Below are 16,015 nucleotides of genomic sequence, written 5' to 3'. Positions count from 1 at the left end.
CCCCAAGAGGCTTTTCCCCACCTGGTGAGAAGCAGAGAAACACCCAGGCTCCCAAGGTGCTATGTAGCAACCCCCCCTCCAGCACAGGGACAGGCGCACACTTGGAAGAGGGAAACTGCTCCACACACTAGCCTGGGCAGCCGCCTATTTTCTTTGGCAAGTCAGGAAGGGCAAAGGCGAGACTGGAAGCACCTGGGGCTCATGCCCCAGCCCTTGTGACACCCACCCCCCAACTCCTTCCCGGGGCTCTAGCTGAAGCCAGAGCATTGGCCTGAGTGACCAAAAAGAGGTTCTAGCCCTGAAGGGAGCAGGACGTTCAGCCCAAAGGTAAAACTGCACAAGCACGAAGGGACTTGAACTCTCAACTGCCTGATTTAAAGTCAGACACCTTATCCATTAGGCCACGTGGTCACACTAGCAAATGCTTTCCAAGTACTTCTTTAGAGAAGACGGACACTGTGTTTCTCAGACTCAGGTCATCTACTGAGGGGGGTTGAGACTCTCTGGGCACAAGAAGTCGAGTTCCCAGCGAGATGTGAGACAATTCTATGGAGCCAGGTGCAGGGCTTTGGCAGGGAGGCTTAGGTACGGGGGACTGGGGTGCAGCAGATGGACCGGCTGTCTAGGTGCGGAGATTTAGTTGCACTGAGGCACAGGAGGGAGGAGGAATCCCGCTGATGGTCAGTGGCTGTGCAGAAAAAAGGGTGTTGATTCCCCCATCCTAAATGGGCAGGTTGGCTTGACCCTTCTCTCTGCTGCGGAGCATGGTGGGGACTGCAGCTCACCCCTTGTGGGGCAGGAAAGCACAGGTGCAGGGCGCTGGGCTCCGATGCACCTGGAAGGCAGCTCCGGTGGGGTGGGGCAGGGCCTGTGGTTTACGTTCTGCATTGCCTGGTGCTGGGCCATTGCACAATCCCCAGCCACGCCGCACAGCGCACCCCGAGAGGGGGCAGGGGGTGAAGCAGATGATCCAGCATGAGGGGGAGAGGATGTGTGGTTGGGGGGAGGAAAGGCCTGTGGCTGCACAGGGGGAGCGCAGAGCAGGGGTGACACCCCAGAAACCTGCAGCAAAGGGATGGACAGGTGGCTGGGTGGATAGAAAAGGCAGTGAGCCTAAAAGGGGAGTGGGGTCTAGTGGTCAGAGCAGGGAGGGGGCTGGGTGGTAGGCCCTCTGGATTCTATCCCTGGCTCTGGGAGCAGAGGGGGGTCTAGAGGTGAGAGCTGGGGGACTGGGAGCATCTTCCTAATTCACAGGGTAGTTCTCTTCCCAGCTCGTGCGAGGGCGGGAAGCGCCACCAGCCCCATTTCCAGGATAAGAGAACTGAGGCCCAGAGAGGCTGAGTGATGTGCCCAAGGACACTCGGGAAGCCTGTGGCAGAGCACAGCATGTTTCTCCCCCTCCCGCCCGCGGGGTCTGGCCTGTTACTGGGTGGTGCGGGGGCGGGGTCTCAGGAGAAGGAGCAGTGGGAGGGCGGGGTCTCGGGGCAATGTGAAGGCGGGGTCTCGGGTGAATGGGTGGTGCAGGGGTGGGGTCATAGGGGGAAGGGGCAGTGTGGGGCGGGGCTCAAGGGGAAATGGGCAGTGTGGCATTGGGGCTTGGGGGAAGACGCGCCGTTAGGGCCGGATCTCAGGGTAAAGGGGAAGCATGTGGGTGGGGCCTTGGAGGAAGGAGCCATGCAGGGGCAGGGATTAGAGGAACAGGTGGTGCAGGGGTGGGGTCTAGTGGCAATGTGAGGGGCAGAACTTTGGGGAAGGGGCGGGCACAGCGGGGGCAGGGGCAGGGCTTTGGGGGCAGGCACAGCGAGGGGCAGGGCTTTGGGGATGGGGACAGCGGGGGCAGGGCTTTAGGGGAAGGCGGCAGGGGCAGGGCAGGGGCAGGGCTTTGGGGGCAGGCACAGCGAGGGGTCGGGGCTTTGGGGGAAGGGGCGGGCACAGCGAGGGGCAGGGCAGGGCTTTGGGGCAGGCACAGCGGGGGCAGGGGCAGGGCTTTGGGGGCAGGCACAGTGAGGGGTCGGGGCTTTGGGGAAGGGGCGGGCACAGCGAGGGGCAGGGGCAGGGCTTTGGGGCAGGTACAGCGGGGCAGGGGCAAGGCTTTGGGGGCAGGCACAGCGAGGGGGTCGGGGCTTTGGGGGAAGGGGCGGCACAGCGAGGGGCAGGGCAGGGCTTTGGGGCGGGCACAGTGGGGGCAGGGGCAGGGCTTTGGGGGCAGGCACAGCGAGGGGGTCGGGGCTTTGGGGAAGGGGCGGGCACAATGAGGCGGGGCAGGGCTTTGGGGGCAGGCACAGCGAGGGGTCGGGGCTTTGGGGTAAGGGGCGGGCACAGCGGGGCAGGGGCAGGGCTTTGGGGCGGGCACAGCGAGGGGGTCTGGGCTTTGGGGAAGGCGGGCACAGCGGGGGCAGGGGCAGGGCTTTGGGGGCAGGCACAGCGAGGGGGTCGGGGCTTTGGGGAAGGGGCGGGCACAGCGGGGGCAGGGGCAGGGCTTTGGGGCGGGCACAGCGAGGGGTCGGGGCTTTGGGGGAAGGGGCGGACACAGCGGGGGCAGGGGCAGGGCTTTGGGGGCAGGCACAGCGAGGGGTCGGGGCTTTGGGGGAAGGGGCGGGCACAGCGGGGGCAGGGCAGGGCTTTGGGGGCAGGCACAGCGAGGGGTTCGGGGCTTTGGGGAAGGGGCGGGCACAGCGGGGGCAGGGGCAGGGCTTTGGGGGCAGGCACAGCGAGGGGGTCGGGGCTTTGGGGAAGGGGCGGGCACAGCGGGGGCAGGGGCAGGGCTTTGGGGGCAGGCACAGCGAGGGGGTCGGGGCTTTGGGGAAGGGGCGGGCACAGCGGGGGCAGGGGCAGGGCTTTGGGGGCAGGCACAGCGAGGGGGTCGGGGCTTTGGGGAAGGGGGGGGTACAGCGAGGGGGCAGGGGCAGAGCTTTGGGGGCGGACACAGCGAGGGGGTCGGGGCTTTGGGGGAATGGGCGGGCACAGCGGGGGCAGGGGCAGGGCTTTGGGGCAGGCACAGCGGGGGCAGGGGCAGGGCTTTGGGGCGGGCACAGCGGGGGCAGGGGCAGGGCATTGGGGGCAGGCACAGCGGGGGCAGGGGCAGGGCTTTGGCGGGCAGGCACAGCGGAGGTGGCGGGCAGGGCTTTGGGGGCAGGCACAGCGAGGGGGTCGGGGCTTTGGGGGAACGGGCGGGCACAGCGAGGGGCAGGGGCAGGGGCAGGGCTTTGGGGGCAGGCACAGTGAGGGGGTCGGGGCTTTGGGGGAAGGGGCGGGCACAGCGAGGGGCAGGGGCAGGGCTTTGGGGCAGGCACAGCGGGGGCAGGGGCAGGGCTTTGGGGGCAGGCACAGCGAGGGGTCGGGCTTTGGGGAAGGGGCGGGCACAGTGAGGGGCGGGCAGGGCTTTGGGGGCGGACACAGCGAGGGGGTCGGGGCTTTGGGGGAAGGCGGGCACAGCGGGGGCAGGGGCAGGGCTTTGGGGGCAGGCACAGCGAGGGGTCGGGGCTTTGGGGAAGGGGCGGGCACAGCGGGGGCAGGGGCAGGGCTTTGCGGGCGGGCACAGCGAGGGGGTCTGGGCTTTGGGGAAGGCGGGCACAGCGGGGGCAGGGGCAGGGCTTTGGGGGCAGGCACAGCGAGGGGGTCGGGGCTTTGGGGGAAGGGGCGGGCACAGCGGGGGCAGGGGCAGGGCTTTGGGGCGGGCACAGCGGGGGCAGAGGCAGGGCTTTGGGGGCAGGCACAGCGAGGGGTCGGGGCTTTGGGGAAGGGGCGGGCACAGCGGGGGCAGGGGCAGGGCTTTGGGAGGCAGGCACAGCGGGGGTCGGGGCTTTGGGGGAAGGGCGGGCACAGCGGGGGCAGGGGCAGGGCTTTGGGGGCAGGCACAGCGAGGGGGTCGGGGCTTTGGGGAAGGGGCGGGTACAGCGAAGGGGCAGGGGCAGGGCTTTGGGGCGGACACAGCGAGGGGGTCGGGGCTTTGGGGAAGGGGCGGGCACAGCGGGGGCAGGGCTTTGGGGGCAGGCACAGCGAGGGGGTCGGGGCTTTGGGGAAGGGGCGGCACAGCGGGGGCAGGGGCAGGGCTTTGGGGGCAGGCACAGCGAGGGGTCGGGGCTTTGGGGAAGGGGCGGGCACAGCGAGGTGGCGGGGCAGGGCTTTGGGGGCGGACACAGCGGGGCGGGGCAGGGCTTTGGGGGCGGGCACAGCGAGGGGGTCGGGGCTTTGGGGGAGGGGCGGGGCGGGGCAGGGCTTTGGGGCGGACACAGCGGGGGGGCGGGGGCAGGGCTTTGGGGGCGGGCACAGCGAGGGGGGTCGGGGCTTTGGGGGGAGGGGCGGGGCGGGGGCAGGGCGTTGGGGGCGGGCACAGCCGGGCGGGGAAGGAGCAGGAGTCATTCCAGCCAGGGGCGGGTCTGTCTGGGGGTGACACTGTCCCTGCAGCGGGTGTTTAGCCCGGGGGCTCTCTGGGGGGCGGGGCGGGGATGAGGAGTTGCGTTGGGGGGGGGAGGTGTCAGGTTGACCCGAGGACCCGCCCTCACCTGGGCTGGAGAGGACGGAGGCGCCCCGGGGCAGGCTGGGAGTTGTAGTTCCTGGCTCGTCTCAGAGCGGAAGTGACGCGTCGGTTGCTCAGTCAACGCGCCCCCTCCCGGTGCGCTCTGGGAAGCGTAGTTCTCTCTCTCTCTCTCTCTCTCACACACACACGTGGCCTCTATTGGAGGAGGGGCCGTAGCTCGTCACTTCGCCGCGCCCCTCCCCGCTCCCTGATTGGCCGAGAGAGCGCGGGACAGAGACTCGGCGCGTGGGGGGAGGCCCCGGTTTCCTCGCCCCGAGGCTTCGCTGCCCCCCCCCCGCGCGCTGCGGCCGTTGGGATTCGAATCCCGGGCAGAGGCAGCGGGGAGTGAAAGGACTTCACCCCTCCCCGCTGTGACCCTCACGCCAGCCCCGCCCCAGCGCCCCTCCCCACCCTGTCCGCTCTGCCCGGCCTGTCCCTTCAGCCCCCGGTCACCCTGCCCCCTTCCTCCTCCTCTCACCCCACCCCTTCCTCCTCCTCCTCCCTCCCACCCCCTCAGCGCCCTGCCCCTAATTGCCTCCAGCCCATTTCCCCATGGCTGAGCCCCACTTTCCCATCCCCCCACTGCCCCAGTCCATCCCCAGGGTGGGGGGGTTCCTCATCTCCCATCTCATAAATGATCTGGAGAAAGGGGTAAACAGTGAGGTGGCAAAGTTTGCAGATGACACTAAACTACTCAAGATAGTTAAGACCAAAGCAGATTGTGAAGAACTTCAAAAAGATCTCACAAAACTAAGTGATTGGGCAACAAAATGGCAAATGAAATTTAATGTGGATAAATGTAAAGTAATGCATATTGGGAAAAATAACCCCAACTATACATACAACATGATGGGGGCTAATTTAGCTACAACGAATCAGGAAAAAGATCTTGGAGTTATCGTGGATAGTTCTCTGAAGATATCCACACAGTGTGCAGAGGCGGTCAAAAAAGCAAACAGGATGTTAGGAATCATTAAAAAGGGGATAGAGAATAAGACTGAGAATATATTATTGCCCTTATATAAATCCATGGTACGCCCACATCTCGAATACTGTGTACAGATGTGGTCTCCTCACCTTAAAAAAGATATTCTAGCACTAGAAAAGGTTCAGAAAAGGGCAACTAAAATGATTAGGGGTTTAGAGAGGGTCCCATATGAGGAAAGATTAAAGAGGCTAGGACTCTTCAGCTTGGAAAAGAGAAGACTAAGGGGGGACATGATAGAGGTATATAAAATCATGAGTGATGTTGAGAAAGTGGATAAGGAAAAGTTATTTACTTATTCCCATAATACAAGAACTAGGGGTCACCAAATGAAATTAATAGGCAGCAGGTTTAAAACAAATAAAAGGAAGTTCTTCTTCACGCAGCGCACAGTCAACTTGTGGAACTCCTTACCTGAGGAGGTTGTGAAGGCTAGGACTATAACAATGTTTAAAAGGGGACTGGATAAATTCATGGTGGCTAAGTCCATAAATGGCTATTAGCCAGGATGGGTAAGGAATGGTGTCCCTAGCCTCTGTTCATCAGAGGATGGAGATGGATGGCAGGAGAGAGATCACTTGATCATTGCCTGTTAGGTTCACTCCCTCAGGGGCACCTGGCATTGGCCACTGTCGGTAGACAGATACTGGGCTAGATGGACCTTTGGTCTGACCCGGTACGGCCTTTCTTATGTTATGTTCTGCTACCCCCCAAACCTGCCGGGTTCCCCTTTTCAGCCACTGTGGGGTCCTCCAACCCGCCCCCACCCATCCACTCTGGGCTCTCTAAATCCCACATTCCCACAATGCACCTTGGTAACCCCAACCTCCTCTATCCCTAATCCCCCTAGTCCCTTCCCTGGGGTCCTCCTGGGCACCCCAACCCACAGTCCGGGCCCCACATACATCCCAGTCCCTCATTCACACGCTGAGCTAGTCCTTCAGGGGCCCCCACAGCCCCCCAAACTCCTCCATCCATGAGCCCCGTGGGCCTGTGGCCAGGAAGGTGGGGGAAGCTCCCACTTTGGCTGGGCTGGGGGTGGGTGTTAATCTTTTCCTGGCTTGTGTGTGCTGAGCTCACAAAGGGTTTTTGCTCCCTCTGTCCTCCCCTTATGCAGCCCAGGTGGGGAAGGTGACCTGGATGCAGGGAGCCCTGATGTCGCTCCTTGCTCCCCCTCTCGCAGCCCCCTAGGGGGGCACGGAGGAACATTGGGGGGAGCAGTAGCCGCTCATCACCGCTCTCTCCCCCTTCTCTTCCCCTCCCTCCCCCCATGTTCCTATGCTGGGAGGGAGCAGGGAGAAATCTGGGCACCACCCCAAGCAGCACTCCCCTGCCAGCCGGGAGCAGTTTCTGACTTTACACCAGCAGCACACGCCTCTCTGCTACTGTACAGCACCGCCCTTGAGCATGGTACCCCTGGGCAATGCCCTGGTAGCACCCACCCCTAAGGCTGGCCCTGGCTATGGGCTTCAGAGGGAGTGACCAGACCAGGCGGCCATGGAGAGCTCCAGCCCCTGCTCTCCCCTCCCAGCTTCTAGCAATCAGAGGCCAGGGACATGCTGATGACAGGTACTGCTCGATAACGATCCAAAGTACATTAATATTCCTCATCTGAGTCAGATGCCACCCACTGAAGATTGATTTTCCTGTCTAGTGGTTCAGGTTCTGCAGTGTCTGCATCAGAGTGTTGCTCTTTGAGGACTTCTGAGAACATGTTTCACACCTCGTCCCTCTTGGATTTTGGAAGGCTCTTCAGATTCTTAAACCTTGGGTTGAGCGCTGTAGCTATCTCTAGAAATCTCACATTATACCTTCTTTGTGTTTTGTCAAATTTGCAGTGAAAGTGTTCTTAAAGTGAACAACATGTGCTGGGTCATCACCCAAGACTGCCATAAAACGAAATCTATGGCAGAATGCGGATAGAACCATGGAGTAGGAGACATACAGTTCTTCATCAAGGTCTTCAGTCACAAATTAATGCATTATTTTTTTAACGAGCGTTTTCAGCATGGAGCATGTCCTCTGGAATGGTGGTTGAAGTATGAAGGCATATGGATGTTAGCATATCTGACACGTTAATACCTTGCAATGCTGGCTGCAAAAGTGCCACGAGAGAGCCTGTTCTCACTTTTAGGTGACGTATACAAGACACGGGCAGCATTATTCTAGTAAATGTAAACAAACCTGTTTGTCTCAGCAATTGGCTGAACAAGAAGTAGGACTGACTGGACTTGAAGTTTTACATTGTTTTCTTTTTGAGTGCACTTATGCAACAACAAAAAATCTACCTATGCAAGTTGCACTTTAATGATAAAGAGATTGCACTACAGCACTTTATATTTTACAGTGTAAATATTTGTAATAAAACTATATATAGTGAGCACTGTACACTTCGTATTCTGTGTTGTAATTGAAATCTAATTGAAAATGTAGAAAATCAAAAAATATAATAAATTTAAATTGATATTCTATTGTTTAACGGTGTGATTAAAACTGAGATTAATCATGATATTTTTAAAGTTAATTGTGTAAGTTAACTGCGATTAATTGACAGCCCTACATTTGAATTTTTCTGTCCCATGCAGGACAAGCTGGAATATCCGTGTGCAGGGAAAGAGCCTGGGGGGAATTGTGCTGGGAAATTATTTCCTGTTCTGACATGTCCCCAGTTGCCCTTTTTGCCCTAACAGGCTGCAGCGCAACATCCATGTTTTGCTCCAGCTCATTCCGTCCTCCCAGGGGCCGGGGAAGGGAAATGGCTGCAGTGGAGCCAATTGAGGGAGGGATTATCAGGGAGTTGCTGGCGGGTTCCCTTGGTGGGGAGAAAGGGCAGTAAATACATAGGGGGTGGGAACTTCCAGGGAGGTTGGTCTGGGTGGGAGAGGGCAGGAAATCCCCAGGGTGGGGGATAGGGTGTGACAAACCTGCTGGGATTTGTTTACTGTGAGGCTCCAGCATTTCTCAAATGTGGCCACCAGGGGCTTTTATTGTGGCCACAGCCTCCCGGGCTGTAATTGAGGGGGATTCGGGGGCAGCAAAGCAGCGGCTCATCCCCCTGACTGCCTGCAGAGGCTGGTCCCTACCCCCTTCCGGAGTCATAAACACTGCAGGAGCCGGCAACCAGCGGGAGTTCCCCTCCTCCCCACGTGCGGTGGGGCTCAGGCTTCAGGCTTCTGCTCTGGGATGGTGGGCGACAGGCTCAGTCAAGATACATGGAACATAGGCTGGGTGGGGAGAAGTCTGTGTAACTCATCCAGTTATTGATATACATGTGACCTTGAATATTGCCAATCTGTGTCCCCCCCCCAACCATCTCCCAAACAGACCCTCAGTCTGGAAAGCATTCAGCCCTCATGTTGTTGAAAAAACTCACAGCAAACAGAAGAATCTCAAAGAATCCTGTGGCACCTTATAGACTAACAGATGTTTTGCAGCATGAGCTTTCGTGGGTGAATACTGCTTGCACTGCTTGCATCCGAAGAAGTGGGTATTCACCCACGAAAGCTCATGCTGCAAAACATCTGTTAGTCTATAAGGTGCCACTGGATTCTTTGCTGCTTCTACAGAACCAGACTAACACGGCTACCTCTCTGATAGAAGAATCTCAGCTTTTAAAACAATTTTCCAGCAAGACAAAGAAACTTACAGCTGTAGACTCAGAAAACACTCCCAAGGAATTTTAACAATACATTGTTATGAAGAACTTAAGTGCTAAAGAGACCTGATTTTCCAACTAATTTAAAAAAAAATTTTCTCAAATCAGCATCTTTAGAGTGAATCTTATTCTGCTTTTTTAACCACACAATTCTCCCCAGAAGGAGAGGCACTGGTCCTGGAGACACTGCAATACCAGGTCAATGCATGGGGTGGTGAGAGCAAGCTCCTATTCCATCCCCTTGTTTCAAAAATCAATTTAATATACAGTCCTCAAATAAAGGACCTATCAGATATTAAGCTGATAAGAACAGACACTACACTTATCTTAGCCAGAAGGCCAAGAAGCAATGCTGTTAGTCTCGGACGTTAGGCAGCTGCTCTTCCCCCACTTCTTTCTACTTCAGCACGAGGAGCTCCCAGACACGCACCAAACACCATTCACGACACTTGATAACTAGGTAACTCGAAGTGATGATCTCTTCCCCGAAATGACTCCACTGGAAGAATTCAAAGCAAGAGCCCTTAACACACAATTCTGTTCAAAGACAGAGAAGTCTTTCACCCTCCTTCCTCTTGCTGGTTTCCCTGTACACGCCTAATTTGCATAAACCCACCCACTGACATGTGACTAACAATCTCTCACTGTTAACTCTTACAGCAAAACAGGCCAAAGAAAGCCTATGCAAGCGCTATACCGCAGCCCCACTGCTCTTTTCTGCTCCTTCTCAAACGTACACACAAGTGTTTTGCTCCATACCAGTCCAGTTTCTTGTCTAACCACTGCACACACATGGTATAACCGTACCCTGAGCTGATTCCCGACTTTTGCACTCAATACAGGAAAACGAGAATTGAGAGAGAAGCTGTGCAGGGAAGTCTTCCTCAACTTGCACTCCACTCCCCAAGGGCCTTTCAGGCTCTTCTGTGGACTTCAGGTTCCATTTGATTGCCAAGGTTTATGGTCTTATTAATTAGCCATCTCCTAATGCAAGGATGCTACATGACAGACTAAAGATCGATTTTCCAAAAGAGCTGAGAAACAGAACTAAAGCTGAGCATGAGGTGTTACATTTACATGAGCATCCAGAATCTGACTGTGCCCTGGCAAGTTCAATGCTTCCGAAAGAAATCAGACAATAAGGAGCCCGTCACGGCCCCCTGCTAGCACCCAGATCTAGTCAATCTGCAGGGAAATAAGGAAAAGGCGATGAATAAAGAAGTCAGGAAATAACAAACAAATGAAGAACAGATTTCTCTCCAATTTACCATCTTCTCAGCTACCAATCAAAGTTAAAGACCTAAAGTCAACCTATCGGCATAAGTACAGGTGGTTGAATGGAAATTAAAAGGAGCTGCTGTGGCAAGTGTTAGGAGCCTGCAAGCAGCATGCAGATCTTTTAAAAACGCCGCAATTAGAGGCTGCGACAAAGTTCCTCCTCTACCTTGGTGGGTCCTGAGCTTATTGGCAGATTTTCTCACCTCAGTGATCTTCCCCTCTGGTGGAACCCACAGTCTGGGTCAACTCCTCCTGTGTCTGATCAGGAGTTGGGAAGTTTGGGGGAACCCGGGCCCACCCTCTACTCCGGGTTCCAGCCCAGGGCCCTGCTCCCTGTACCAGCTGCATGACAGCTACAGCTCCCTGGGCTACTTCCCCATGGCCTCCTCCAAACACCTTTTTTATCCTCACCACAGGACCTTCCTCCTGGTGTCTGATAACGCTTGTACTGCTTAGTCCTCCAGCAGCTACACCCTCTCACTCTCAGCTCCTTCCACCTCTTGCTCCCAGCTCCTCACATGCACACCACAAACTGAAGTGACTCCTTTTTAAACCCAGGTGCCCTAATTAGCTCTGCCTTGATTGGCTGCGGGTGTTCTAATCAGCCTGTCAGGGGTGCTGAAAGCCTGTGAACTGTACCCAGGTGTGTTCACAAGCAATGTGAAAATGTGCAATTCCCGCTCACACTGCACAGGGGCAGCACAGCTCCGGGGTTCTCTGGAATCGCACAATAATGCCGGCTTTGTTCCCACAGCACCTGGAGCTTTGCACAGTGAGACATGGGGGTGCTGCAGCCCCCGCCGCAGCCCTCGGTCCCGCACCTCTGCTTCTCTGCAGGGAACTTGTTATGCCACGAGGCGGTGCAGGGAGACTGTGCAGGAGACCCAGGCCCACACCCCGAGCAGTGCAGCTCCAGCGCTGCGTTCAGGATTCATTTCTGCTCTCTGACAAAACTGCTCCAGGCTTCTCTGTCCAACTAATATTCATCCAGGCTCCCCAGCGCTGTTAGTATCTGTCCAGAGCTCTCGCCAGCCCTGCCCCAGGAGAGCTGGGCGCTCGCCCTGCTCTAGGAGAGCCAGGCAGGCCCTGAGCACTAGACAGTGACCCTAGGCCAGTGGTGCCAGAACAATCTGTATAGTGGGGGCTGAGCCACCCAACCAACTGTAACCCCTGGGTGTGATGGAAACCACGTCAGCCCCCCCAGTTCCAGCCCCTCTGCCCAGGCAGCTCCCCCAGCCTGACACACACACCCAGCCCCTGCACCCAGCCCACCCCAGGGCTCCTCAGCCCAGAGGGGAGCCCCCCGGCTGAGTGGGGAATCAGAACCCCCTGAAATTACCCTGGGACCAGCATGATCTGCCTCCGCCCTGCCCTGCTCCGCATGTATTCGGAGTGAGTCAGTTTCCCTGTCCCAACATGTGTCCTGCCCTGTGTCTCTTCTCCTCCCCAGCTCCTTCCAAACCAGCCCATTTCCCCTGCACCCCGGGCTGGGTCTCTGCCAACCCCCCTTCTCCCCTCCTGCCCCCTATATCTCCCTGCTCCTACAGGTCTATAGGGCTGGATCCCTCCCTCCCCCCTTCTCCCCTCATTTCCTGCCTCTGGGGGGTCAATGGAGATGGGCCTTTCCTCTGCCATCCCCTCTCCTACCCCCCCATATCCCGCTGCCTCTAGGGGTCTATGGGGCTGGGTCTCTCCCCCCTCCATCCCCTCCCCTGCCCCCAATATCCCTCTGGGGCTCTGTGGGGCTGGGGCTCTCTCCCTGCCCCTGTGCTCTCCCCTGCACACGATGTCCTGGGAGTGACTCAGTTTCCCTGGACCAACATTTCACACACCCCACCCCCACCCGACATTTCTCCCTCCACCCCACCCCATTTCCCCTGCACCCCAGGCTGGGTCTCTGCCAACCCCCCTTCTCCCCTCCTCACCCCAATATCCCCTGCCCCTACGGGTCTATGGGGCTGGGTCTCTCCCTTAGCCCCCCCCTCCCCGATATCTCCCTGCCCCAGGCTGTCTATGGGGCTGGGTCTCTCCCTGAAGCCCCGCCCCCAGCGCGGGGATCACAGACAATCCCCGCCCGGCGGCTGTGACGTAGGGTGATGTGATCACTCCCCGCAGGCAACTCAATCACTGGAGACCAAAACGACAGAAGGTGTCACGTGTCCATGGGCGGGGCTATGCAGATGAGCAGCGTCTGGCGGCAGGACGGGGAGCAGCGAGAGGAACCGAAGGAGCCCGGCGGAGAGAATTCTCTGCGTGTGGACAGAATCCGGTGTGGGGAGTTCGTGCTGTGGGTGCCTGCGCCGGAGTCACTTCGGGGCAGTGATTGCCACTGAGCTAGGTAGTGACCAAAGGCGTGTGAATGGGGTGTGATGCCTGGTGGGGAGCAGCTCCTGGTGATAAGGAAACTGGTGGGAGCAGCAGATCCTGTCCTAGCAGGGGCTTGTGTGGCGTTTCTTTGCAACCATGACTGGGCTTGTGGGTGCAACTAGAGCCCCCCTTCTGCGGTGGGCGGGCCTTCTACTGTTTGCCGTGGGGAGGGGGGGGGTTCCATGATGTCACAGCCAATTGGGGGAGGGGAGGTTTGAATCATGTTTCTGAAGTGGGAGAGCAACTTCCACTGCTCCCACTCACTCTCCACTAGGGGGCTGGGCTGGGATCTCTAGGGAGGGGAGCCCAGGAAAAAACAGTCTCCCCTATGGAACCCAGGAGTCCTGGCTCCCAGTCCCCCTGCTCTAGACCCCCATGGTCCTGACCCCCTCCACTCCCAGGGCCAGGATAGAACCCAGGGTCCTGGTGCCCAGCCCCTCCCTGCTCTGACCACTAGACTCCACTCCTCCCAGGGTGGTGCAGGGGTCACTGGGTCTGTGTCCCAGCTCTGCTAAGGGCCGTGACTGATTTTCCCAAAGTGCTTCCTTCTGAATCCAGCACATCTGCCCCCCCTGCCTGGTCACTGCCCACCCCCGTGTGGGGGCACCAGCACTGTGCCGGGTCGTGATGGGAAATTGTGTGTCCCTGCTGTCCTCTGCTCGTGGGGCTGAGCCCCGCTCTGTCTGTGTGTGTTTGTGTGTGTGTTGGCATTGACGCACAAAGGGACTCACACAATCCCAAGAACACTCCCACACAACACACCCAGAGGGGCATACTAGTCCAACCCCCAAAGAGAGAAACAATCACACCCCCAGCCACACTCACAATCACACACAAACCAGAATATTCACAATTGTGCTCAGAGACACAACCGCACACAGTTCACTCCCACTGCTCCCAACACAAGGACCTCCTGCCCCACACAGCGAGTGCCGAGGCCTGTGGAACTCACTGCCACTGGACAGCTACCCATGAGAATGGACCTTTCCAGGAGACCAATAGACATGGCCGTGGCGACAGAGGGGGCTGGGCTCCCAGGGTCTGATCCAGGCTGAGACTGGTTCTGACCTAGAGGGGTCTATCCAGCAGGGGGCAGTGTGACCCACACACAAACCCACCAGAAGCGCCTTTCTTAGCGGGTCTCCCAGGCCATCCCCCACCCTGCCCCGGGTCGGGTAACAAAGGGGCAGTACGGGACTTTGGGTCGTGTCGCAACCCGGCCCCAGCCCCTCGCTCCCACACGCTGGCGAGTTGGGTAACTGCCGAGGGATTGCACAAGAGAGAGTCAGAGCCAGGGAGAGAACCCAGGAGTCCTGGCTCCCCCCCAACACACACACTAACCACTGGACCCCACTCCCCTCCCAGGGCTGGAGATAGAACCCAGGAATTCTGACCACCAGCCCCCTCCCCCCCACCACTCTGACCACTAGACCCCACACTCCCCTTTTAGATTTTAGTCCTGCTGCCTCTTCTATCCACCCACCCCACCTGTCCATCCCTTTGCTGCAAGTTTCTGGGGTGTCACCCCTGCTCTGCACTCCCCCAGTGTGGCCCAAGGCCTTTCCTCCCCCCAACCACACATCCTCTCCCCCCTCATGCTGGATCGTCTGCTTTGCCCCCTGCTCCCTCTCGGGATGCGCTGTGCAGCGTGGCTGGGCATTGTGGAACAGCCCAGTACCAGGCAACGCAGAACGGACACCACACGCCCTGCCCCACCTCATCTGAGCTGCTCTCCAGGTGCATCGGAGCCCAGCACCCCGCACCTGGGCCCTCCTGCCCCACAGGGGGTGAGCTGCAGCCCCTGCCACACTCCGCAGAGGGGAGAAGTGTCAGGCCAGCCAGCCCTTGTAAGATGGGGAAATCACCACCAGGGTCAACAGTATGGGGGCTGTGACATACAGAGAAACAGTTGTTGCACCGGCAGCGGGCAGCAGAGCATTCATACCCACAGAAACACACAATTGCAAACATACACAAACACATATATGGATCCACCCACCCACCCACACAATTACAAATATACACAAACACCCACACAAATCCAGCCAACACCAACACACCTGCACAGCCTCAAACACAACCCCCACAGCTATAATCACCCACCCACAAACAAAACGCTTGCAAAAAACCCCACAAACACATGCAAAAATCAATGTATACACCCACCCACCATCCCCATTCTGTGCACACACCTTGGGTCACTGCAACACTGAATACTTCAGTTGGATGGGGGCCCCAGCAGCATGGCTATTCCCTGCCCCCCAGGGCTTGCAGGGGGTGGATTGGGGGCACAGGGGGCACAATCCAGTGCCAGCCAAGGGGGGGGTAGAGGTGGTAAGGGGGGCCATGGTTCCTGACACAGGCTCCTTCAAGGATTTGCATTTCTTGGTAGTTTTCACCCTATCACCACTTTCTGCCCAGCCCCCTCCTGCTGTGCAAGATGGTTCGGGAGGGGGATGGGAAGAACCCAGGAGTCCTGGCTCCCAGCCCCACCTGTGCTAAGGTACGAGACTCCACTCTAACCCCAGCGCTGGGACTGGAACCTAGGAGTCCTGACACCCATCTTCCTTTCCTCTAACCACTAGACCCCACTCCCCCCCTTTTAGGGAGCCAGGACTCCTGGGTTCTGTCCCCAACTCTGGGAGCAGAGTGGGGTCTAGTGGTTAGAGCAGGAGGAGCCAGGTCTCCTGGGTTCTACTCTCAGTGCTGCTGTTTGACCCTGGGCCTCAGTTTCTCCTTGCACTTTTTGGGTATGGAGCCTGTAAACTCTCTGGGGCATGGCCTGTCTCTCGCTGTGTCTGGGCAGCGCCTGGCCCAAAGGGGCCTGATCTCAGCTGGGGCAGGGACTGTCTTTGTGTCTGTGCAGCCCCTGGCACAAGCGGGGTTTGATTTTGCCCCGGTCTCTGTAGGTGCTGCTGTTGTACAGATAAATAATCATGATACTAGAAGCTGTGGCAGTGCGTGAGTGCACCACCATTGCTGTGCAAGGGCTAAATGTGATTCTTATCCTTGTGACATCCCCCCCTTGCACCATTTCTCCCACCCCTGGCTCCCCGATTCTCCGCCCTGAGCCCCTTGTGCTACTGTCCTTGTCAACGGCAGCGCAGAAAGCCCTAGTGCCAAAAGAAGATGGGGAGGGGGGGAGCTTTGCAAAAATCGGTCACACCAATAGGAAACCAGCCCCAGCAGTTTGTGACGTCACTTCCCAAAA

General features: G+C 58.3%; 1 non-coding gene across 1 annotated transcript; it reads right to left on the bottom strand.

Annotated features, from left to right (window-relative positions):
* Positions 1-9,320: 9,320 nt before the first annotated feature.
* LOC120376335 lies at positions 9,321-9,510 on the bottom strand. Its single transcript, XR_005587221.1, has one exon. It is a non-coding gene; the product is annotated as a U2 spliceosomal RNA (small nuclear RNA).
* Positions 9,511-16,015: the final 6,505 nt, after the last annotated feature.

This window comes from Mauremys reevesii, linkage group 12, assembly GCF_016161935.1.
Source record: "Mauremys reevesii isolate NIE-2019 linkage group 12, ASM1616193v1, whole genome shotgun sequence".
NCBI lineage: Eukaryota > Metazoa > Chordata > Testudines > Geoemydidae > Mauremys > Mauremys reevesii.
Note: the sequence above shows the minus strand (reverse complement) of the source record. Positions and strands in the feature narration are given on the sequence as shown.